The sequence below is a fragment of the Nomascus leucogenys genome, chromosome 5 (genome assembly GCF_006542625.1).
Source record: "Nomascus leucogenys isolate Asia chromosome 5, Asia_NLE_v1, whole genome shotgun sequence".
Lineage (NCBI taxonomy): Eukaryota > Metazoa > Chordata > Mammalia > Primates > Hylobatidae > Nomascus > Nomascus leucogenys.
The window spans coordinates 50,553,687-50,580,127 of NC_044385.1; the positions used below are offsets into that span (position 1 = coordinate 50,553,687).

The 26,441-nt window shown below is 45.2% G+C and overlaps 1 pseudogene; it reads left to right on the forward strand.

Moving 5' to 3' along the window:
* The first annotated feature begins 22,474 nt into the window (after positions 1 to 22,474).
* On the forward strand, positions 22,475 to 24,084 carry LOC100598268 (annotated as a pseudogene).
* The last annotated feature ends 2,357 nt before the right edge of the window (positions 24,085 to 26,441 follow it).

Here is a 26,441-nt window from a genome sequence, read left to right on the forward strand (position 1 = left end):
TTTCAAAAAAAAAGAAATGCTTTACTACATAATATTATTATGTTCATCTTTATACAAATGCAGCCATAAAATATTTTTGTATTTTTTAATTTTTGTTTTTGATGAAGGGCTCATGGCCACAAAGGCCAAAATGCCTAAAACCCATAAAAGTTACAATGTAGCCCTAGGTACAAGAACTGTGTTAAGTGCTTTATATCGTACACATTATATAAGTCCTCATAATGGTCCTGTTGTTCCCCTCATGTAACAGGCAAAGAAACTGAGGCTTAGAGAGGTTGAGTCACTTACTCAAGGCCCCATCTAATGGGTTGGGGAGTTGGAATTCCATCTACCTCTTGTCTGACTCCATAGTTCTTGCTCTTCCCCATGGTCTGCAGAAACCTGAAGGACTTGGCGGCAGGAAAAATTTGGTGGGGAACATGGGTCTTCTCTCTTGCCTGCTCTGATTTCTCAGGAGCAGGACCCAGGAGGGCATTCGAGCCTCTGGAAGCTGAACCTCTGCAAACAGCAGTCACAGTGCATCTCTGCAGGCTCTTGGAGCTGCTCCCTCTGCCTCGGCCAGATGCGTATTTGTGGCTTTTCCTCCTTGGCTCCTTTCCCCAGGTTTTCATTCCTTTTATTCTGGGATGGAGCTGAAATTTTTCCAACAGGGCCCATGGTGGACACCCAGAAGTCAGTAGAGACTCCAAAAGGAAGTTAAGGCCGGGGAAGGGGGCCAGGAAGAGGGAGACCAGCCTAAAGTACACAACACTCAATTCTTTATTACTCACATGTGGCTGGTGGACTGGCTCCAGGAAAATCTGAACCCTGGGCTGAGCCTCCCCGCCGGCTGGCCAGGACAGACCTGGATGCCCTCCAGCCTCCAGCCAAACTTATTTTTTTCATATCATAGCTGCAGAATATTCGGACCCTCTAGTCCCAGCCGCACAGTGAACTTGAGCTGTGTGACCTTGAGCAAAAGGCAAAATCTTTTTTCAGTCCCCTCATCTGGAAAAGGAGGAGGCTGTGGGACGTGATGATCTTTGAAGGTCTAATAATGAGACAAACAGAAAACCTGTGTTTCTAAGTTGGTGAGTCTAGAAAGGTACGTCCGTTGCTTAGGAAAAAAAGTCCCCAATCCCAAAGAGCCCCTTTTGGCAAGTGTTGCACTTAAGACAATCCGGGCGCTGCCCCTCCTGAGGCGGGGCGGGACTCGAGGACCGGCTTTAGCAGACGTTCCTCCCGCAGAACATCTCGGACGACGACGTCTCGGAGGACCCGGGGCACTTTGGAGGAGGCGATGGCGGAGCAGGGCGGGTGGCAGCGCAGGCGTGGGAGGGACAGGTGGCCCGTTCGCGTCACGTCAGGGCGCCCCCTCCTGGGACACCTGTGCCCCGCCTAGTCCCAGGGCCCAGTCCCGGGGCAGACACTGGCCGAGCCCGGAGCCTCTTCGCGTCCCCTCCCACCCAGACCAGGCCGGGCCCCCGCGCGGCTCCGGCCCGCGGAAGTCGCGCGTTCTTTCTTTCCCCCTCGTTAGTCGAGCTGAAACCTGATCGTGGAAAGTCTGGGGCGGGTGTCAGACCCCGCCAGCTCTGGCTCCCAGCGCCTGGGGCGATTCCTGCTGGAGGAACCCGGGCGGGGCCCGCCAAGGGGGCAGGAGGTCGGACACCTCGGGAACAGGCCTCTTTGTCTCTGCGCGGGTGAGGGGCTGGCAAAGCAGGAGAGGGAGTTAATTGCAGGGGCGGGGAGTGGTGGGGAGGGGGGGCTGGGTAAGCCGAATGACACCTGACAGCTCTGAGAGAGCCCCCCAACCCCCACTGCTGAGGGGTGGTCCTCCTAATCCCCTTCGCAAGAGGAAGCTAATTGCTGCAGCCAGAGAAGGCAGGATAAAAGCGAGCGGACACCCACACCCACCAGGCCTGGAGTCTTGCTATTTGCTGCTAAATTAATATAATTATATTACCTAATGCAGAAACCACGTTAAGAACTCCAGCTTTCGGCTCCAACAGGAGCTTCTGATGGGTTAAAGGCAACATCTTGCTTTAATTCCCCCTTTTTTCCCATCCTCCCCCCACTCCCCACCACCACCAACTACAAATGTCAGAAATAAATTATTGAAACCAGATGTAAGGTTTTTGGGTGCACATTTTCAGGCAGTTCTGCGCTAACAGATGCCTTGTATTAATAATGTACAGTTGTGACAGGAAATATGGTTTAGAGTCCTGGAAAAACATGAAAGCTAATTCCATTACCCCTTTTCATGGTACCCAGTTCTTCTCAAATGTTCAACTGGTTTGGATTACAGTGAAACTCTAGAGGAAAAACGATTTTGTCTGAGAGGGTAACTTGGTTCTGCTTTCCAGCCTCTCCCCTGGAGCAGCACCCACCTTCCTAGGCACCTGCAGACCTGTGTTCTATGTACGTGCAAATAGCCAGAGATGAGGACATCTGGACCTGGTGCCTCCCCAGGGAAGTGGCTTCCAAATATTCCCCCCTTTCCTGGTCATGAGGACCTGGTAGACAGTAAAAGCAGGGCCAATGATCCCAGCTTCACATTCTTGCCTGGGACAGTCCCTTTAAACCTGGCCTACCCACTCACACTTCACTTGGAGCAAAAGTAAAAACAATAAAACACTTTTATGCTTGAGGAACCAGATAAATCCTAGTAATTGATCTCAGGAGAGGGATTATTAAGGGGCTAAGTGCAATGCTTTCCAGAACCGGGGGTGTAATAAGCATGAAGCCAAACAAATGCACAATTTGTTATCTGTATTTCATCACTTGATGCATTGCAAGCAATGGGCTTGAAAATGGCTTTTCTCCAGGAGGGGAGAAATCACTAAAATAGCTGTAACACATCCATTGACAGTTACATTCTGTTGCTGAAAAATGTCTGCATTCTCCATGGCTCGCACTGTCAGGCGTGCTCAGAAGGGTCAGAATATTCCCACTCTGCCGTTTTTGGGGACAGATTCCCCTCCACTGTAGCCGATGTACAATGCTAAGAGAGACAACTCTCAAAGTCTTCCCCGCTCTAACCCTACACGTATGAGGAAATAACAAAGTAACCAGCAAGGATATCGAACTGCCCTGGACCTGTAGATAAGAAGGGCTTTCACTGTCCTAGACAAGAGTGAAGAAGGAAAGATATCAAAGATATCTACCGGTTCAGTTGGGTGAGACCTAAGAATTACAGCATCCAAAATAATAGCTAATCTTTATCAAGAGCCTAGTATCCTAATTGCTGTTACACCTATGGCATCTAATTCTAACAATACCTGAGAAGGTAGGTGCAGTGCAATTATATCCTTGGTTATAGATGAGGAAACTGGGTTTTAGGGATGCTGGGTAATCTGCTGAAGGTTGCAGAGTTAGTGGCAGAGCCAGCACTCACAATTTAATCTATTTAATTTTAGAGACTGTTTTTAACAACCTCAACTATCATTTATTCTAATAGGTAAGGAAAGTATGCTGTGAATTATGGGCAAATCCACACTTCCACACTGTGTCATTCTCTTAACGAAACTTTTTTTTTTCAGGCTTGGTGTACAGTTGATGTCTAGAATATATTAACAGAAGGCTGCCCTGTAGAAGTTTTGAGTTAATGGTTTCCATCAACATAGGAGTGAAAGAAGCTACTGGGGATCAGGAATCAGAAAGTCCTGGCTTTAAGCCCTAGCTTTAGCCCTCACTGGCAATAAAATCAAAGCAATTGGTCTCTTTGACTTCAGTTTCTCCACTTTTAAGGTTGACATGATAATACTTGCCCTGCTTGTGAAGAGTATGTGAAATAATAGCTATTCAAATTTTTACAAAGCACCAAGCAAATAGCTGTGTGACCTTGGGCATGTTCTTTTACTTTTCTGATCCTTATTTATCTTAACTGTAAAACTGTGGGATTGAATGAAAGAGCATCCAACTTCGCCTCCTGCTCTGAAACTGTACATTTCAAAGATGGGTGTTATGGCATAGTTCATTGGAGCAAAAGCCAGGAAACAGAGGATTGCCTTCCAAGAGGGAAAAGCTGAACACATTATTACACGTCCACACCATGGCATAGTATGTAACCAATGAACATGGAAAATCAGAGTATGCCAGATAGCTTGGAGGAGTTTCTATGAGGTGGTGTTGAGATGAGGAGAGAAAAGGTGTATAAATGATCCCACGTTGTAAAACAATAAACAGCATTCCCCCCGGGTATGTGTATAGGTATATATTCTATACAGAATTACATAAAAAAGGGAAAAGCATACTCCATATTCAAGGTGTTATGGTGGGAAGAAAATGGGGCTAGGGCTGACCATAGAAAAGGAAATGGGGAGAAAAGACTGCATTCAAATTAATAAGACAACATGTATTTGCTCAATGCATGTGTTTGTGTAAAGATCTATATTGTGAATACGTGCTCCTTTTTTTTTTTTTAACAGGAATTACACCCCCGAGAAGTTCTATTTTTTAAATGATGAACCAGGATTTTTATTAAAAATAACTAAATTTTTTTTATTTAGACCTGTATCTTGGTGCAAGAGAGTACTCACACACATAAGAATCGACCTGCTGCTATGCCCCTCACCTGTTGACTGTATGTCAATGAGAAGTTCCCCTGTGTAGGCTGGGCCCAGTGGCTCATGCCTGTAATCCCAGCACTTTGGGATGCCAAAGTGGGAGAATCGCTTGAGGCCAGGAGTTTGAGACCAGCCTAGGCAACATAGTGAGACATTGTCTCTATCAAAAATGAACAAAATTAGCTGGGCATGGTGGTGCATGCCTATAATCCCAGTACTCAAGAGGCTGAGGTAAGAGGATCACTTGAGCCCTGGAGGTGGAGGCTGCAGTGAGCCATGATCGCACCACTGCACTTTAGCCTGGGTGACAGAGTGAGACCCTGTCTCCAAAAAAAAAAAAAAAAAGTTTTTCTATGTAGAAAGTTCCCTAACATAGCATGTTCCTTAACATAGTTTGAATATTCCCTGTCCTTTAGTCATGTTTACACTGAATATTTGCATATGAAACCCTTTGTCATATAAAGAAAATCTTCCCAGCACCTACCTAAGTGCTTCGTTTATATTCAACAAATACCTGTTTGCAGACACGGACCTAGAGGCTGGTGATGCAGCAATGGGTACAACAAAGCCTCTGTCCTGATGGAGTTGACCTTTTAGTCAGGGAAGTTGATGATAAAAATACATCAATAAAATATAAAAACAGTGGATGATACAGAATATGAGTAAAATAAAGCAAAGAAAGGGGAGTGAGAGAGGAGGCACCAGGCACCATGTTAAAGGGGAGCTTCCTCACGGAAGGCCTCTGAGGAGGTGATAATAGGAGAGAGACCTGCATGAGGTGGAATAGTGAGTGAAGTGCAGCCCAGTTAGTAAGAACAACCAGGGAAGGGTCCAGGAGGAGGGAATGAGCTTGGCATGTTTCCGAAGCAGACATGATCTCACTGGTCTCATCCCCGCCCCAGCCACCGACCTGGTCCAAGCCACCACTGTCTCTTACCTGCTCCCCTGCTATAGCTCTAACCAGTCTCTCCATTTTTATTTCTTCATTTCTGTGGTCGATTTTCTACACAAGTAGCCCGAGTCATCCTTTAAAAATGCAAATGTGATCATGTGTTAGAACACTTGCAGTTTGTACCTCCAAGAGCTTCCCATCACTCAGAACATCAACTGTCTTCACCTTCCTTGACAAGATCCTCATGATCTGTGCCAAACACCTCTCTGTCCTCAGCTCCTGCCTTTTCTGGCTCACTGCTCACTGGCCTCCTTGCTCTTCCTTGAACCGGCCATGTACACACCTGCCTAGGCTGCTGCCTGGGCTGTCCCTATGCCGAGAGTTCCTGTAAATGGACCATGATTCCTCCAATTGCTCTAGCAGTAGATTTAGGAGTCATTCTTGATTCCTTTTTTTTTTCTCACACTCCATAGCCTATCCATTGGCAGGTCTTCACTGGTTTCCATTCTAAGGAGATCCCAAATCAGACTACTTCTTATCACTTCCACCAAAGACCCTTAATCCAAGCCACTACCATCTCTCACCTGCCCACCTGGATTACTGTAGCCACCTTGCTTGCCATCTTGCACCCCATAGCCTATCCTTCACACGTTAGCCAGAAGGATCTTTTTTTATTTTTTAGAGACAGAGTCTTGCTGTGTCAGTCAGGCTGGATGGAGGGCAGTGGTGCAATCATAGCTCACTACAACCTTGAACCACTGGGCTCAAGCTATCCTCCTGCCTCAGCCTCTTGAGTAGCTAGGACTACAGGCACATGCCAACATGCCTGGTTAATTTTTTAAAAAAAAAATTGTAGAGATAGGGGTCTTACTATGTTGCTCAGGCTGGTCTCAAATGCCTGGCCTCAAGCAATCCTCCTGCCCCAGCCTCCCAAAATGCTGGGATTGCAGACATGAGCCACTGGGCTTGGCTAAGAAAATCTCTTTTTTTTTTTGAGACGAAGTCTCGCTCTTGTCTCCCAGGCTGAAGTGCAAGGGCACGATCTTGGCTCACTGCAACTTTTGCCTCCTGGGTTCAAGCAATTCTCCTGCCTCAGCCTCCCAAGTAGCTGGGATTACAGGTACCTGCCACCATGCCCAGCTAATTTTTGTATTTTTAGTAGAGACGGGGTTTCACCATGTTGGCCAGGCTGCTGCAGATATCTTGATCTCGTGATCCGCCTGCCTCAGCCTCCCAGAGTGCTGGGATTACAGGCATGAGCCACCATGCCCAGCCCAGAAAATCTTTTAAAAAGGTATATTCAACATTCAAATAATAATGATTGAGCCCAGCTATGTACAAGAGTCTATTTTAGTTGCTGGAGATACAGCAGTAAGCAAAATAGAAAAGGCTCTTGCCCTCATGGAAACAAATGTTTGGGGAGGAAAATGAAGAAGAGTTATGTTTTTGTTTTAAAGAGGTTAAAATAAACAGTCAATATATTAGGTTGGTGCAAAAGTAATTGTGGTTTTTCCCATTACTTTTTTTTTTTTTTTGAGACAGAGTCTCATTGTCACCCAGGCTGGAGTGCAGTGGTGTGACCTTGGTTCACTGCAACCTCTGCCTCCCAGGTTCAAGCAATTCTCCCTGCCTCTGCCTCCGGAGTAGCTGGGATTACAGGCATCCACAACCACACCACCACCGACTAATTTTTGTGTTTTTTAGTAGAGACGGGGTTTCACCATGTTGGCCAGGCTGGTCTTGAACTCCTGACCTCAGGAGGAAATGCTATCTGGGAAGGCGGACTAGATGCTGAGTGCCAATTGACCATAACCACTGCAACCTTTTCATCCATTTGGCAGAATAATGACAATACAGCTGACATGTAGCATGGACTACATACTGGTGTGAAGAAGGAAGAACTATCTGTGACATCCCTAGTACAACAGCATTAAACTCTCCCATGAACAATTAACTACCCACTTTAACAGGAGGAGGAATTACAACTCAATTAACGTGATCACATGTCACCCTTTCTGAAGCTGCAGGAGGGAGCAAGGGACAGAGAGAGACATTTTCCGTAAAAAAAAGGAAGGATGAGAGAGAAAGAATTTTCCATTTTAAATAAGCATCTTTTACTCCAGATTGCCTTCTCTGTGACCATACTGAGTTTCTTTCAGTTGGTCAATGTGCCTGATGGGGAAGACACAGTCGTCCCCAGGCTGAGAGGAGAGACCCAGTTCCAACTTGTAGGGTTCTCTGGGGTCTGGCTTGGTAAGTCGCTTTCTGCTATTATGTGGTTCTAATTAAGCAGAAAGCTCGACAAAGGAAAAAACAAACAAACAAACAATCAAAAAAACATAAAATGGAGAGAGCCCAAGGATAGGAATTGGAGGATTCTGAGGGAATCATTGGGGAGAACACCATTTAAAACAACCATGGAATTCTGTGTGTTTGGGAGCGAGGGAGAGAGAGCAGAACCCCAACAAAAGTTGTGCCATTTCTTGAGAACCAGAGATGCAGGAGTACCCCAAAACTGCTCAGCCTGTCTCCACCACCCAGCAGCTGCTGCTGGTCATAGATAGCCTGGCCGTCATACTCTTCAGTGACCTCAAGGACTTTTCTTTCTTCCTCTCTTCCCTCCCTCCCTCCCTCCCTCCCTCCCTCCCTCCCTCCCTTCCTTCCTTCCTTCCTTCCTTCCTTCTCTCTTTCTTCTTTTGTTGTTTCTGAGACAGGGTCACTCAGGCTGGAGTGCAGTGGTGTGATTACAGCTCACGGTAGCTCCAAACTGCTGGGCTCAGGGGATCCTCCCAACCTCAGCCTCCTGAGTAGCTGGGACTACAGGCGTGCCCACCATGCCAGGCTGGTTTTTAAATTTATTGTGGAAACATAGTGCTATTATGTTGCACAGGCTGCTCTCAAACTCCTGGCCTCAAGCAATTCACCTGCCTCGTTCACAGACTTTTCTGATCTTGCTTGTCTCTGTTTAGGGTTTCTGGAGTCAGGACCGCTGTCAGGATGAGTGGGAAGGGCATCCCCTCACCTGTCTGTGCCTCAGATTCTTCATCTTCAAAATGGAGGGAATAAAACTACTTACCTCGAAGGGCTGGTGAAAGGTTAAAATGAGATGTAATTAGTTTAGACATTACATTAACACATAATTAGTTTAGAATAGAAACTGGCATGTGTTAAGTGTTAAAATAAATATTGGCAGCTTTTGTTGCTTTATCTCTATGAATCCTTTGCAGAAGTCAGACATCACAGATTATCTAGAGGTAGGCCATGGTGGAGAATTGAGAATGAGATGTGGAGCAGTGATTGGATGAGGAAGTCATATAAGCTGCAGGAAGGGCAAGTGACTGAGGAAGCTTTTGTGGAGTCCTAATTAGAGAAACAGAGGTAGGCTGGCAGGACCAAGGGAAAGCAAAGAGAGAAAGCAGATAAACAGCCGGGTGTGGTGACTCACGCCTGTAATTCCAGCACTTTGGGAGGCTGAGGCGGGTGGATCACCTGAAGTCAGGAGTTCGAGACCAGCCTGGCCAATATGGTGAACCCCGTCTCTACTAAAAATACAAAAATCAGCCGGGCGTCATGGTGTGTGCCTGTAATCCCAGCTACTTGGGAGGCTGAGACAGGAGAATTGCTTGAACCTGGGAGGCAGAGGTTGCAGTGAGCTGAGATCATGCCACTGCACTCCAGCCTGGGCAACAGAGCGAGGCTGCATCTCAAAAAAAAAGAAAAAAGAAAAGAAGCAGATAAACTATAAGTCTTCATTTCTTCATGGTCCAGGACACATAGCCCTCCTGCGCAAATAACTCACAATCTTCCTGCGTCCAACTATCACCAGACACCTGCAAGCTATTATAGCTCACTGCAACCTTGGTGTTATCAGAACTGCACAAAGCCCTCTTCAACAGACAGCATAAACACTCTTCTATAGAATCTCCAGCAAGCCTGTTTCCTGGCAGTTAGCTTCTCTTCTGCTGGCTGCCCATTGCCTCCTTGCAACGTATTTTCCTACTTTCTCTAATAAATCTGTCTTTTGTTATTATCTACAACTGTCTTGGTAAATTATTTTAACCCTGCACCACCGGCCCAGGTACTCCCCACTCGCCTGCAACAGCTTTGGCAATGGATCATGATAACAAAATGTCAGAGGTTGGCCAACAAAATGAAATGGAGCCCAGAAGAGAATAAGAGTAACTAGGAGTAAGAAGAAGTGTGACTGAGACCAACATGGGTTAGGTACAGATTTAGCTACTATACCAAAGGCCAAAATAAGGGTGTCTCTAACAAAGCATATTTCTCTTACATAAAAGAATGAGTAGATGGTTTAGGGTTGGTATGGTGGTTCTGTAGTGTTGGAGATCCAGGCTTCTTCTATCTTGTAGGACAGCCAGGTTTCTTCTACCTTGTTGCCATGCCATTCTCAGCATGGGGCTTCACCTCCCAGTCTACTCCAGCTCCTGCCATAACTCCTACCTTCCAGCTCATGGGAAGGGAAGAAAGGTGAGAGTGGACACATTCTTTTGCTAAAGGAATGACCTAGAAAGTACACGTACCACTTCTGCTCACATCTCACTGGCCAAGACTTAGTTATGTGTCCATCTCGTGCTGCAAAAGAGGCTGGAAATGTGGTCTTTAGCTGGGTAGTCATGTGCCCAGGGAAAGGAATGGAGGGAAGGGGAAGGAAAAATGGCTACAGGGAGTGGGCAATGAATTGTGTCTGCTATAGGACTAACACATATTTTGGGATTGTAATGGAATTTTTATTCCTAATGATTTCTGAAAATGTCTGGTAAAGTTGCACCATCTTGTTTTTGACCAACATTCAAAAAAACAAAACTACATAAAGAATTGGAAGCTGGAAGTTTCCTACAATGACCCCACTAATACCTGAGTACCAAAGCCTTATCAATGCTGATGATCAAAAAAAGACTTGAATTGTCCAATTCCTCTCTAGGAAAATATTTTGGAGACAAATTAAGACGAATTAAGTCAAATGACTATTAAAAAACTTTCTTCCTCTTGATTAATGATTCCTTCCATTACCATTGAGACTTATTAGCAGCTTACCTTTTCTGAGGGAAGATATTAAAGGACAGAACGTGCCAAGCTTTTAAAGTTTGACAAAAATACTCACTTAAATTATTATTAGATTCTGAGATATGCTCTGAAGGTGATGAAGGAGCTTTTTGGAATAGAGCCAAATGCTAATGCTGATTTCCACAGCTGAGCAAGGTCTGTGCAAGCACCCCAGGATCACTCCCTGCTCTCTCTCCTGCTGTTTAATGCCTAAAACATAGGTTTACATACGTTGAAATGTTTATATTTGTCCCAAGGCTTTTCTGGAGGGAACTGGGTATAAATAAACCACACAATGGATCCCTTCCTCACTAGAAACTAAAAATTAGGTCATCTCCTTTGTCTTTCCCCATTCCTCTCCTGATAGGAATGTAGATTTTTAAACAAACATATCAAAAGTATGCTGTGAAGAGGGATCAGTGTTAGTAACAGTGGGCTTTTTTGTCTTATAATTGCCCTGTTATAAAAACTGAGAAAGGAGATGGAGAAAAGAAAAGGGAAAAGAGAGGAGAAAGGAGAAAGAGGTACTAGGTTCTTATTCTTTGAGTCTTTTTGGTGCCATAGATGACTTTGACAAACTAGTGAAGCCTATGGACCCCTTCTCTGAATAGTGTCTTTAAATACCTAAAATAAAATGTATAGGATTACCCAGGAAAACAATTATATTGAGACAGAGCTCCACTTATGGATTCTTTAGGAGGTCCGTGGACTACAGATGAACTCTCTGGGTTGTCTCCCCTGCCTACATCATCAACTCCCTTACGTCAAGCGTAAGTTCCAACGGTTTAGGCTGCCTTAGTTTGACAAATACAATCCCTCACATGAAGCTGCTACATTGCATGCCCAAACTCTTTCTCAGACACATGGTCATTTGTGTTCCATGGACATGGAACTAGCATTTGAAGGCTGTTACTATAAAGCTCAAATGCACAAGCCTCTTTACTGCAGGTTCAATTGGCCCCACAGTGATAGATCTCCACAGGCTCTGCCTGGATGCCACTTGCTTTCCTGTAGCACTGAGCAGAGACATGATACTGGGATTCAGTCCTTAAAAGTAAAAACCTTATAATAAATATGTACGTTCCTCTTGATGAAATATGTAGTAAGCAAAGGCTGCTTTTGTTACAGTCTCAGCAATATACCACAATGTAGCAGTCTCTCATTGTGAGGTATCACCCCAAGTTCTTTGTCTCACAACCAAGAGAATTAAGGAGCATGAACAAAAAGGATGAGGTTGGAGTGAAAGTTTAATAAGAGAAAGAAGAAAACTCTCCACAGCAGAGAGGGGTACCGAATGGGTTGCCATTTTTATAGTTGAATACAAAGCCTTTTATAAGAAACCGATAAGGGCTAGGCATCTCATTTACATAAGATGCAAATTTCTGGTAGCTCCACCTCATTCTCCTAATGCGCATTCGGGCCCTTAGCTTGAGTTACTCCATATTGTTTTGTTCCCCTTACATGCATGTGTTAAAGGACGGAATTTTCCACTGCAAGCACATCTGGGCAAGTCACCTGTGCCGTTGTTCTTATCTGTGCAGCTGTGGGAATGTCTTAGTCAAGACCTCCTGTGCAAATTTCCTTATCTGTGCCTGCAGCTTGATTTTTCAGGCTGTTCTTTTGTTTGAAAGAATTTAACTGAGGACCCACCCTAACTGCCTGCCTGACTGGTTTCTTCCTTTCTTCTCTTGCATTCTCATAGTAGCAGAAGCTCCTAGCCTTTAAAAGAGGGCTTTGTTTTGGGCAAAGGAGAGACAGGATGATGGGGAAATGTGGGGAGGGAGTCACCAACTCACACCTTAATTAATTCTGCCTCCGCCGTGGATCTGGGCTGAGGGACCTAAAGGCAGATATCATCTCAATGTTGGTCCTTGGGTGCTTCCTCACACGGACAAGTTCAGAGTGGGAAAAATGATGTCAGGCATGTCCCCAAGACTCCTGTCATCCCCCCTTCTCACCAAGCCTCACTTATATCTAACATGTGTCTTCAGGAATCTCCAGGTGGGGAATGACTCTTCCCCAGGTTGCCTTACTGAGACCTGAAAAATAAAAAATAAAATTCCAAGGCCCTAACTGACTGAAGTGATCCCCTCTTGGCCAAGGGGACCCCAGAGAAACCTTGGAAGCTGAGTCCTGGCCATGATGCTATAGAAGGTTGGACATACCTCATTACATCTGCTCCTTTGATAACTGCCATTAGGCTTTCTTCCCTAAGGGCTACACAGAAACCAGCCCTTTCAAAAGACTCCACACTGATAATGTCAATGACTAACTTATCTTCCCAGGTATAGAACAAAGACAAGATGAGATTAGTCACTTCTTCACCCTTCTCTGAGACATCTGCTTCCTCTATTCCTCTTCTCTTCAAATGTTCACATTTAATTATGTAAAATGTAGATTTCCTGGGCACTAACTAAAGTCTGACAAATATGTAGTCATTCCTCTCACTGCTCCCATTCCTTTTTTAAGGAAAATGTATAAATATCAAACCTCCTGAGAACCTCTTTGGAAAAAAAGAGCTGCAGATGTGTCTGTGACTCTCATTTTTCCTGGGCGCACCCTCAAGCTGGCTTAATAAGCCTTGATGATTTGAAACTTATGCTTCAGTCACTAATTTTGGTTGTCAGGCTCCCACATCTAAAGGAAGCCATTTTACTGGTTCAAAGACTCAACCAACGCCAGTCTTATGCACTCAGCCCCTCCCCTACCCATTATGATGAACTCTGGTCAGCAAAGAGCCATCTATAAATTCCATCCAAAGACACAAGGCCCCCTTGGGACTGCCAATCACAACGGGGTTACTTCTATTGTATCCACCATGGGTGGAACCAAAATAATTCCTTAGCTAGTGAAACCCTGTATCAGGTTCTGTATGTACCATCAGACTGTACTTAGCAACATTTGGTTATGGCCCACAAGGTGTTTGGGCCATTTCCCTAAGGAAAATCCTTGGTTTCCTTACTTCCCTCTAGGAACAGTACTCAGCTGGGCCCTCGTCCCACAGAGAGAGGGGAGAACACTCATCCTGTGTTACAGGAAAGGGGTCCTGATCTAGACCCCAAGAGAGCATTCTTGGATCTTGTGCAAGAAACAATTTGAGGCAAATCCATAGAGTAAAATGAAAGCAAGTTGATTAGGAAAGTAAACGAATAAAGAATGGCTACTCCATAGGCAGAGAAGCCCTGAGAGCTGCTGGTTGGCTATTTTTATGGTTATTTCTTGATCATATGCTAAACAAGGGGTGGATTATTCATGAGTTTTCAGGGAAAGGGGTAGGCAAGTCCCAAAACTGAAGGTTTCTACCCTTTTTAGACCATATAGGGTAACTTCCTGATGTTGCCATGGCATTTGTAAACTGTTATGGTGCTAGGAGGAGTGTCTTTTAGCATTAAAATGCATTATAATTAGCGTATAATGAGCAATGAGGATGACCAGAGGTCACTTTTATTGCCATCTTGGTTTTGGTGGGTTTTGCCTGGCTTCTTTACCACAACCTGTTTTAGCAGCAAAGTCTTTGTGACCTGTATTTTTTTTTTGACCCGCCACCTCAGTCTCTCAAAGTGCTGGGATTACAGGTGTGAGCCACCACACCCAGCCAAGATTCTTTCTCAAGATTGTTATAGCTATTCTGGGTCCTCTGCAAATCCTTATGAATTTGAGAATTCGCTTGTCAATTTCTACAAAGAAACAGTTGTTCATATACAATAGATTATCATTTTTCTTACCAGATTTAGTAGATTTTCTTTAATAGATATTTTTTCATTTGCTGTATGCCCTTAGGCATGTTTCCAGAGCCTTTAACTGTTTGGGGTTTTAAAAAAATGATTTTCATCATTTTCACTGGAGCTTCCCAAATCATCATATCGGAAATCAATCTCTTCAACAAAGGATCACACACACATACACACACACACACACACGAACTCTTACAACTCAATAGCAAAGGGAAAAACAACTCCATGTTGATGATGACAAGGAACAACCACATATCTCATACATTGCTGATACAAGTGAAAATAGAATAAGCACTTTGGAAAACTGTTTGGCGGTTTCTTACAAAGTTAAATGTTTCACCTATTCTATCACTCGGCAATTAGACTCCTAGGTATTTAGGCAAGAGAAATTAGAGTTACAGCCACAAAAAGACTGGTATAATAATGCTCACAGTGACTTTATTCCTAATAGCTTGGAAATAACACAAATGTTCATCGATTTAAAAATGCATGGCTGGGCGCGAGGTGGTGCACACCAGTAATCCCAGAACTTTGGGAGGCTGAGGCGGGTAGATCACCTGAGGTTAGGAGTGCAAGACCAGCCTGGCCAACATGGTGAAACCCCATCTCTACTAATGATACAAAAATTATCCAGATGTGGTGGTACATGGGAGGCTGAGGCAGAAGAATTGCTTGAACCTGGGAGGCAGAGGTTGCAGTGAGCTGAGATCACACCATTGCACTCCAGCCTGGATGACAAGAGTGAAACTCCATTTCCAAAAAATAAAAAAAATTAAAAAATTAACGCATAAGAAGAAAACAATGTATGCATCCAATAGAATACTATTCAACAATAAACAGGAATGAACTACTAAGACATGCAGCAACATGGGCTTTGAAGTCAGGCAATCAAATTGCTGTGTGACCATGGGCCAATTACTTGGCCTCTCAGTGTCTCTGTTATCTTTTCTGTAAATGGGATTGTTGTGGGTTGACTCGTATCCCCCAGAAATTTATGTGTTATGGCCCTGTCCCCTAGTACCTTAGAATGGCACCATTTGGAGACAGGGTCTTTAAAAGGGTCATTTAAAATGAGATCATATGGGTAGGCCCTAATGCAACATGACAGGTGTCCTTATAATCAAAGGAGATTAGGACACAGACACTGTCTCAGTCTGTTTGGGCTGCTATAACAAAATATCTAAGCTAGGTGGCTTATCGAGACCAAATATTTATTTCTCACAGTTCTGGAGGGTAGGAAGTCCATGATCAAGTCTCCAGAAAATTCAGTGTCCAGTGAGGTCCCTTTCACCATAGATGGCACCTTCTTGCTGTGTCCTTTGTTAATACAAAGGAATCAAAAAGGTTTTAAAATTTTTCAAAGTTTATTAGGTAAAAAAGTACAGTAAGCTAAGGTTAATTTATTATTGATGAAAGAAAAATATTGTTTATAAATTTATTGCAACCTAGGTGTACAGTGTTATAAAGTCTACAGTAATGCACAGTCTCAGGCCCTCACATTCACTCACCACTCACTCACTGACTCACCCAGAGCAACTTCCAGGCCTGCAAGCTCCTTTCACAGTGAGTGCCCTATACAGGTCTACCATCTTTCATCTTTTATACCGTATTTTTACTATACCTTTTCTATGTTTAGATAAGTTTACATACAAAAAACACTGACCATTGCCTGTGGCATTCTAGAACTTACCATTGCCTGTGTTACAATTGCCTATGGTATTCAGTACAGTAACATTCTGTACAGGTTTGTAGCCTAAGAGAGATAGGCTATACCATGCAGCCTAGGTGTGTAGTAGGCTCTACCGTCTAGGTTTGTGCAAGTACACTCTGTGATGTTTACACAATGGTGAAATTGCTTAACAATGAAATCGCCTAATGACACATTTCTCAGAACATACCCCCTTTGTTAAACAATGCAGGACTGTATACATATAAGCAATTAGAACAGTGTCTGGCACATAGTTTTGCTGTTATTAGTATCATCGTTAACTTCTCTTCCCTATGAACATCTGAAAAACCCCTATCTTTTTTTGTTTATTTTAACATATACACAATTCATGTCCTTCCCTGCAGAGAACGTGAGAGAATGAGGGCAAAGGGGGAATCAAAGCTGGAAAGGCAGAAACAAGCGACCCAAGGCGCCTGCTTGGCACCAAACGACTCCCCAGGTAAGCCCTAGCCAGCCCCCATCCCCACCCCCAGCTGGCCTATGCTAATAGAATTCAGAAGGTAACACAATCCTCAGGCTCTGAATTCTTGGAGGATCCTGGCCAGGGGCTATGGGAGCTGGCAGGAGGCCGGGAGGCTGAGGGCTGTGATAAAGATCAAGTGCCCACAGCCCTCCCGTCTCTTCCATCCCACCCGGGGCTGCCTCCTGAAGCCTGGCCTCAGTGAAGTTTTGCAGATTTTCTCTAACTGGCTGTGTGGCTTCCTGGAGAGAAAGTGTTCAAGCCCAGAGAGCCTCAGGAATGAGAGTCTAATCAGACCCACGTGTGGAGAAAACCTCTAGTCCTTTTTCTTAGTTCTTGCTGCTTTCGTCCCCACCTGGGAAAAGACAGTAGCCCAATAGGGAGGGCCTTTCCTATGGGGGGAAAGCTGGTGGTCAGGGTCCCCCTTCCCCCGCCCCCACATTTTCCCCCATGGCTGGGGCTTAGAGACCTCTCTGTCACCCTGCAGGGGAACATGGATCCAGACAGGGCTTTTGCTCCTCCACCCACCCCAGGACCAACCACAGTGAAAGTAACCACTGAAACACAAGATAGTTGGGACCTCTGGGTGTCAAACAAGAAGGAGGGTAGAAAACACACAGAAGGCAAGAGACATAGTCCTTTTGGAGCCTCAGCCCCTGCCTAAGCTCCCTGTCTGGGGCAGAAACATGAAGTGCCCACAGAATACAAGAAAAGTAAGACAGAAACTTTTTTTAACTCTGTACCTCAATGGATGCAAAGGGACAGAAACTTATGAGCAAAAATTGTTTGAGTCTTACAGGATCCAAATTCCCGGCAAAGCATGACCAACCATGGCAAGAAACTGCCTGGAGTGCTTTCTGCCACCTTCTCAGCGAGATCAGGAGTCAGCACTTCTGAATGCATCTCATCTACACCATGCACTACATAGGCACTTCTACATACCGTCCATTCTCATTACTTAGGGTACTTATGCCCTACAAAATCACTGCAGACCTCGAACCTCTGGTCAGAACATTTTCATTAACCAATCAATACCTAGCCTGGTTTAATGAGTTTCCATGAAGTATGTACCATTGATTCATTAACATTGATCTCACAGCCCACAACACTATCATTTCAGCCTGAACAAAGCTTATCTAACACACTTCTTTTCTCAGTAAATCTCATCATTGTCTTCTTGTGCTTAGGAGCGGGAGACACCACTTCAGCACTATGCCTGGGGACCATTTTAAACAGTGAAATCACCAAGAAAAAGCACAAAAAATGCCAAAACCATGGCACTAAATAGACTGCAAAAATGGCATTTGTTTACAGCATGAGGGCTGAAAGAAGAAGGAAGAGCATGCCTTGTCCAGCCTCAGCTGGGAACGTGATTCGAATTTCCGCTGCTCTGTGCATGTCTGCAAATGACCCCCAAAACACTGTAAATACTGATTTGAGGGTTACAAATACACTTTAGTGAGTAGGCAAATTTGCAAATACAGAGGTCACAACTAACAGGACCAACTGTACATTATCCCATTTACTTCTCCTAGCAATTCTATGTGGTAGGTATTATTATTATTATTATTATTATTTGTAAAGACAGAGTCTCGCTTTGTTCCCTGGGCTGATCTCAAACTCTTGGGTTCAAGCAATCCTCTCTCCCAATGTGCTGGGATTACAGGTGTGAGCTGCCATGTCCAGCCTGTGGTGGGTATTTTTATTCCAATTTTAAAGATTAGAAAACTTGGGAGCTGGACACGGTGGCTCATGTCTGTAATCCAGCAACTCAGGAGGCTGAGCAGGAGGATCCCTTTAGCCTAGGATTTTGAGGCTGCAGTGAGTCCACCACTGTAGTCCAGCCAAGGTAACACAGCGAGACTCAGTTTCTAAAAAAAAAAAAAGTTGGAAAACGGAGGCTCAGAGGGGTTTATGTGATTTGTACAAGGTGGTATGGCTAACAAGTGGCATTTGTATGTCTCCCACATCAAGCTTAAGACCTTTCACTTGGAGAAAACTCTACCAGAGAAGATCATCCTGCCTCAGTCAATCTTTTATTCTGTATCTATTTGCCATACCTACATGGGCTTGTTCAGCTACTCCTATGGGCTGGTGTGTTCTCTTTGATTTATCTGGGGGTGCTTATGGGGACGGGGAACTATAACCCTCTTCCTCTATCTCCAGATTGAACTCAGATTCTTGAGTAGAGAGAGGGCCTCTCCTGCTGTTTATTCCCCAGGAGCTCTGCAAGCAGAGTCTTGAGAAAAGCAGCCCCCATTCCTATCCTGGATTCAGCTACTGCTACAGGCTCACAGGGCAGGTCGTCTGGGGCAAGTGTGGGAGGGCTCAGGTAGGCTCTGCATCAAGGCATTCAACAGATGCAACAGATACCAGGCCCCTGCTGTTTACTTAGTCCAATATCGAGCTTGCCTCGGGGACACCGTGAAGACATAGGAAACATCTCCACCCTGGTCTGCTTTCAAATAATTACCTGTGGTGTGGGAGATTAAGACACAAACGTCACAGGCCAGCCAGAACCGTGCATGGTGCAGAGCTGAGCTCAGCACAGCCTTCAGTGGGTAAGAGCACCTATGAGGGCTGGCGTGGGTCCTTCTTCATGGAGAAGGAGTTTTGAAGTGGAACTCAAATAGTGAAAGGGATAGATGGAAGGAAGGAGGGGAGTTCAGGCATAGCTTGGGAGGAGATCAATGTGGCTAGAATCTGGGCTGCAAGCTCAGGATGGAGTTTAGCAGCAATGAAGAAACAATCCAGGAAAGAATCCATGAAGATGCCAGAGATGACAGAGCTGTGACTAAGGGTTGGAGGCTGGAACTGCACAAGGCAGCACATTCTTGGTTACTCCTGAACAATGCTGAGTGGAGCGCAGAAAAAAATGATGCGGGTCCCTTGCCAGTCACAGTGGGGCTTTAGCCCCTTCCAATGCAGCCTGATAATAGGACATGCTACAGAGAAGAGGAAATGCCCTGTCAGGGGTTTTATCTTTAGCCTCAGAGCCCCACAGCTGCCTTTACTTCCCCAATCCATTTTTTATACTCCCCAGCTCCAACTGATTCCTCAACCCACCCAATCTGGCTTCTGTTCCATTTCTTTTCTTTTCTTTTTTTGAGACAGGGTCTCACTTTGTCATCCAGGCTGGAGTGCAGTGGCGTGATCTCTGCTCACTATGGCCTCAACCTCCAAGGCTCAAGCTATCCTCCTGCTTCAGACTCCCAACTAGCTGGGACCACAGGCACACATCACCATGCCTGGCTAATTTTTTGTTACTTTTTGTAGAGATGTGGTCTTGCTATGTTGCCCAGGCTGATCTCAAACTCCTGGGCTCAAGCAATCCTCCTGCCTCAGCCTCCCAAAGTGCTGGGATTATAGGCATGAGCCATCATGCTTAGTCCCCATTTCTTATAAAAGCCATTTTCATGAAGATCACCATTGACCTTCACATGACTATGTCCAAGGCACTTTTTTTTTCAGTCTTCAACTAATTGGATAGTTCCCTTCTAGAATGTAATAATCATGAAGTCAAGGAATTTTGCATTCATTACTACAGTCCCAGAACCTAGAACAGTCTGGTATAAGTGCCTGATAAATACAGTAGGTGCCTGATAAATACTCAGTGGATAAATGAGTGAACTTTCTTTCCATGGCTTCTGTGACGCCATGCTCTCTGGTTTTCCTTCTACTCCCTGTCTGCTTCTTCTCTGCCTTTTTTTTTTAGACTCTTCTTCTTTATCCTGACATGTAAGATGACTCCAAACCTCCATCCTAGGCACTCTCCTCTTCTCATCCATATTGTTTTTCTTTGGGACACCTTATTCATTACCTTTAAGTAGCATCTGTGGCTCATAGTATTGTCCAAGAGTGGCCACACCTATATATTTATCCCATCCCACATACTCTTCTTAAAACATAACTGACACTCTTCCACCAAGAAGTAGGGTCTAAGTTTCCTCTCCTTGAATCTTCCTGGCAGCTTATGACTTCTTTGGTCAAATGGAAGTAACGCTGTATGACTTTGGAGGTTAGGTCATATGAAGAATTTAGCTTCCACCTGGATCTCTCTCTTGGGTTTCTTGATTTTAGAAGCAATCCATCCTGTGGTAAGGAAGCCCAGGCCATGTAGAGAGGCCACATGTGGGTGTTGGCAGCCAACGACTCCAGCTAAGCTCTCAGCCAGCAGCCAACATTAATATCATATAGGCCAGGTGCAGTGGCTCATGCCTGTAATCCCAGCAGTTTGGGAGGCCAAGGCGGGCAGATCACGAGGTCAGGAGTTCAAGACCAGCCTGGCCAATATGGTGAAACCCCATCTCTACTAAAAACACAGAAAATTAGCTGGGCATGCTGGCAGGCACCTGTAGTCCCAGCTACTCGGGAGGCTGAGGCTGAAGAACCAATCACTTGAACCCAGGAGACGGAGCTTGCAGGGAGCCGAGATTGCACCACTGCACTCCAGCCTGGGCGACAGAGCGAGACTCTGTCTCAAAAAAATAAAAAAAATAAATAAAATAAAAGAAAGAAAAAAATATATAGTTTCAGATCCCAGCCATTGAGTCTCCCAGCTAAGACCTCAGACACTGTAGAACAAAGTCATCCCCTCCATGCCCTGTCCCAAGTCTCAATATAACAAAACCATAAGAGATAATAAATGGCTGTTGTTTGAAGTCACCAAGTGTTGAGGTAATTTGTTACTTGGTGATGGACACCCACTATACCATCTGTATGCCGATATTCTCTAAATGTATATTTCCAACACAGTCTTCTCCTTTGATCTTTGGATCCATATATCCAACTGCCTGCTCAGCATCTCCATTTGGATGCCTCAAAGGAGCTGTGATCTCACCATTGCGAAACTCTAATTTTCCCAGAGGTCTGATCCTTTTCCACTGTTTTCTTTCTTAATAAATGGCTCTACCTTCCAACCATTTTCTGAATCCAGAAATTTAGGAATCTGTCCTTAATCCTTTCTTTTCCCCACTGGTCCACAAGAAATCCATCAATAAATTTGGTCAATTTTACCTTTTAAATGTCTCTCTCTCTTTTTTTTTTTATTTGAGACAGAGTCTCGCTCTGTTGCCCAGGCTGGAGCGGCATGATCTCAGCTCACTGCAAGCTCCGCCTCCCGGGTTTGCCATTCTCCTGCCTTAGCCTCCCAAGTAGCTGGGATTACAGGCGCCTGCCACCAAGCCCAGCTAATTTTTTTGTATTTTTAGTAGAGGCGGGGTTTCACGGTGTTAGCCAGGATAGTCTCTGTCTCCTGACCTCGTGATCCACCCACCTCGGCCTCCTAAAGTGCTGGGATTACAGGCGTGAGCCACTGCGCCTGGCCTCTTTTTTTTTTTTTTTTTTTAATTGAGACAGGATCTCACTATGTACCCAGGCTGGAGTGCAGTGGCGTGATCTCAGCTCACTGCAACCTTCACCTCCCAGGTTCAAGCAATTCTCCTGCCTCAGCCTCCCCAGTAGCTGGGATTACAGGTACGTGCCACCACACCTGGCTAATTTTTGTATTTTTAGTAGAGACAGGGTTTTGCCATGTCGGCCAGGCTGTTCTCAAACTCCTGGCCTCAAGCAGTCTACCTACTGTGGCCTCCTAAAGTGCTGGGACTACAGGCCTGAGCCACCGTGTCTGGCCAAATGTATCTTAAATCTCACAACCTTTCTACATCCCCACCATCGCCCTGATCCAACCCACCATCACACCTCACCTGCCTGCACCGCTGTAGTAGTTTCTTGTCTTCCCAAATCTAGTCTGCTTCTCTCCACTTTGTTCTTCACACTGCAATCAAAATGATCCTTATTTGGAAATTAGTTGGAAGTGGTGGCATGTGCCTGTAATCCCAGCTACTCGAGAGGCCGAGGCAGGAGAATTGCTTGAACCTGAGAGGTGGAGGCTGCAGTGAGCCGAGATCACGCCATTGTACTCCAGCCTGAGTGATAGAGCGAGACTCTGTCTCAAAAAAAAAAAAAAAAAAGCCCTTTCTGCGCGGTCACGCGGAGCCAGAGCCTGGAACCAGGCTGCAGCCCCTCAGCTTCACCCACCACCTCCTGACCATGGACCCCCACAAAGTGAATGAACTTTGAGCCTTTGTGAAAATGTGTAAGCAGGATCCGAATGTTCCATACACCAAGGAAATGCGCTTCCTGAGGGAGTGGGTGGAGAGCATGGGGGGTAAAGTACCACCTGCTACTCAGAAAGCTAAATCAGAAGAAAATACCAAGGAAGAAAAACCTGATAGTAAGAAGGCGGAGAAAGACTTAAAGGCAGATGAACCATCAAGTGAGGAAAGTGATCTAGAAATTGACAATGAAGGTGTGATTGAACCAGACACTGATGCCCCTCAAGAAATGGGAGATGAAAATGCAGAGATAACAGAGGAGATGATGGATCAGGCAAATGATAAGAAAGTGGCTGCTATTGAGCCCTAAATGATGGTAAACTGCAGAAAGCCATTGACTTATTCACAGATGCCATCAAGCTGAATCCTTGCTTGGCCATTTTGTATGCCAAGAGGGCCAGTGTCTTCGTCAAATTACAGAAGCCAAATGCTGCCATCTGAGACTGTGACACAGCCATTGAAATAAATCCTGATTCAGCTCAGCCTTACAACTGGCGAGGGAAAGCACACAAACTTCTTTGTTTTTTTTTCTTTTTTTTTTTTTTTGAGACGGAGTCTTGCTCTGTAGCCCAGGCTGGAGTGCAGTGGCGCAATCTCGGCTCACTGCAAGCTCCGCCTCCCGGGTCCACGCCATTCTCCTGCCTGAGCCTCCGGAATAGCTGAGACTACAGGCGCCTGCCACCACGCCGGGCTAATGTTTTTTTTTTTTTTTTTTTTTTTGAGACGGAGTCTCGCTCTGTCGCCCAGGCTGGAGTGCAGTGGCACAATCTCTGTTCGTTGCAAGCTCCGCCTCTCGGGTTCATGCCATTCTCCTGCCTCAGCCTCCCAAGTAGCTGGGACTACAGGCGTCCGCCACCACGCCCGGCTAATTTTTTGTATTTTAAGTAGAGACGGGGTTTCACCGTGTTAGCCAGGATGGTCTCGATCTCCTCACCTCGTGAACCACCCTACTCGGCCTCCCTAAGTGCTGGGATTACAGGCGTGAGCCACCGCGCCCGGCCAGAAAGCACACAGACTTCTAGGCCACTGGGAAGAAGCAGCCCATGATCTTGCTCTTGCCTGTAATTTGGATTATGATGAAGATGTTAGTGCAATGCTAAAAGTTCAACCTAGGGCACAGACAATTGCAGAACATTGGAGGAAGTATGAGCGAAAACGTGAAGAGCGAGAGAGCAAAGAAAGAATATAGAGTTAAGAAGGCTCCAGAAGAGCAAGAGAGCGCCCAGAGGGAGGAAGAAGCCAGACGACAGTCAGGAGCTCAGTATGGCTCTTTTCCAGGTGGCTTTCCTGGGGAAATGCCTGGTAATTTTCCCAGAGGAATGCCTGGAATGGGAGGGGGCATGCCTGGAATGAATGGCCAGAATGCCTGGAATTAATGAAATTCTTGGTGATCCAGAGGTTCTTGCAGCCATGCAGGATCCAGAAGTTATGGCAGCCTTCCAGGATGTGGCTTGGCACCCAGCAAATATGTCACAATACCAGAACAACCCAAAGTTTATGAATCTTATCAGTAAATTGTCAGCCAAATTTGGAGGTCAAGCTTAATGCCCTTCTGATAAATAAAGCCCTTTCTGAAGGGAAAGCAACCTACATCACCTTATGGATGTCGCGATGATACAAACCAGTGTATCTCTGACCTTCTCATCAAGAGAGCTGGGGTGCTTTGAAGATAATCCCTACCCCTCTCCCCCAATGCAGCTGAAGCATGTACAGTGGTTTGCCATTAGGGTATTCGTTCAGATAATGTTTTTCTACTAGGAATTACAAACTTTAAACACTTAAAAAAAAAAAAAAGATCCTTGTTTGGGACACCTGAATGAATTTTCCTTGCTCGTAAGACCAAGACAAAAACCCTTAACATGAGCAAACCCTATGAGATTCGGCCCTTGCCTAACCTCTCAAAATCCCTGCTGTCCTCCCCTGGATCTCTGCTCTGCACTCCACTGTGACAGTTCCTGGATTGCACTGAGCTCCTCCCCACAGAGGGATGTGCAGACATGGTCACTATCCTCGGGAAATCTCCTCTGCCCCCTGTCTTTTACCAAGCTAATTTTCATACATTCTTCAGATCTTAGCTCAACCAAGGAAACCCTGACTCTCCCTCACCTTCTTTGTAAGGTCTTCTGTAATATACTGTCACTGTTCCATGTGCTTTTAAATCCCAGCCTATCTCTGTCTTTAATTGCACATCATCCATGAGACTATTTGATTAGTGTCTCCCTTACAAGACTGAAAGCTCCAGGTTGGCAGGAACCACACGTCTGTTATGTCCTTTGCACCATGCAGAGGCATTCCATAAATATCTATTGCTTATGGAATGAATGAATGAAGGTGTGAATCCAAAGTGAGTAACAGAGCAGCAAGTTCCAGCCTTGAGGCCCAGGACCGCATTTCTCAGTTTCATGAACCCAATATGCTGGGGAGAGCTGTTGTGAACTACACAGCACCCTCTTCTTTCTCCAGAAGATACATTTTCTTTTTAACAGAATATAAATTTTCTTCATGTTTCACATTCCACACCCCAGTGTCACTGTGGGGATACGGGTGAGGGATGTCAATTAAATTAATCATGGCAATCCCCTCGCCCAGGATTGATTGAGGAATAGGTATGGAACACAACGCTAGTGAGACATGAAGGGAATTTGAGTTTTATAAAGGGACAGGAAGATGCTCTTGGGTGAGGATGTGATACTTGGAGCCACTGTAGCCTCTCGTGGCCCTGAGGGAACAAAGTCCCAATACATGGCAGAGGCAAAGGCTACTGGTGGGGAGAACCCACCTCCTCAATGAACACATAAAATGACCACCCTTGAAACGGCTTATTGTATGGAACAATAAATTGTTTCTTATTGGTTTAAGCCAGGGTTTCTCAACATCACCACTGACACTTTGGGCCACATAATACTTTGTTGTGGGCAGCTGTGCATTGTGTGTGGTCCTGTGCATTGCAGTAGATTGAGAAGCATTGCTGGCCACTACCCACTAGATACCAGTACGACCACCCCCTGCATCCCAGTTATGACAACCACAAATGTCTTCAGACCTTGTGAAATGTCCCTGGGGGAGTAAAATTGCCCCCAGTTGAGAAAGACTAGTATAAGCCAACTGAACTAAATTTTCTATTACTTGCAGCCAAAAGCAGCTTAACTGATACAGCACCTTTTCAACTTAGTTTACCCATAGCAGACGAATCTCTTTTTACCACGCCCACATCTGCCTCCAGCACCAGAGCTGCTCACAGACCCATTCACACAATTACATCTTCCCACCAACCCCATTCAATCACAGCCTTCCTACTCCTGCTTTACCACTCACTTTCCAGCCCCACTTCTCACAGCCCCAGCTCCAACCATCTCTGCCTCCCCCTTCTCCTGCCACTTGCTGTGAGAGCTGATGGCAATGCTGTCAGTTACTTGCTCTTGCTCTAGCATTGCTCTCTGCTACTTCTGCTCCTCATCAGAAGGAGGTCAATAGAAGCTTCCTTCAAACTTCCCCTGCCAAGGCTCTTTCTCCACCCCTCTATTCTCACTTCACTAATTTCATCGATCCATCCATTTATCCATCCATTCATCCATCCATCCGCTATTCAACATTTATTTTGCACACTTACTATGTGCTTGGAGCTACAATAGGCACTGGATAGTGAATGGATTCAGATATAGAACTTGTCCTTAAAGAGCATACAGTCTGGCTAAGAAGACAGTTCACTAAGCCAATGAGAAGTACTATATAAATGTTGAAGATATCTGACCTACTAAGAAAAAAAACAACAAGGCATTTTCACACCTTGAGTGGCCCACACATTTAATTAGGTGCTCAAGATAATGGAAAAAGTTGTCTTTACCTATTCATGGAGCAAGTCTGGCAAAACTGTATCTGCCAATGTGGTTAGTCCAGTTCCA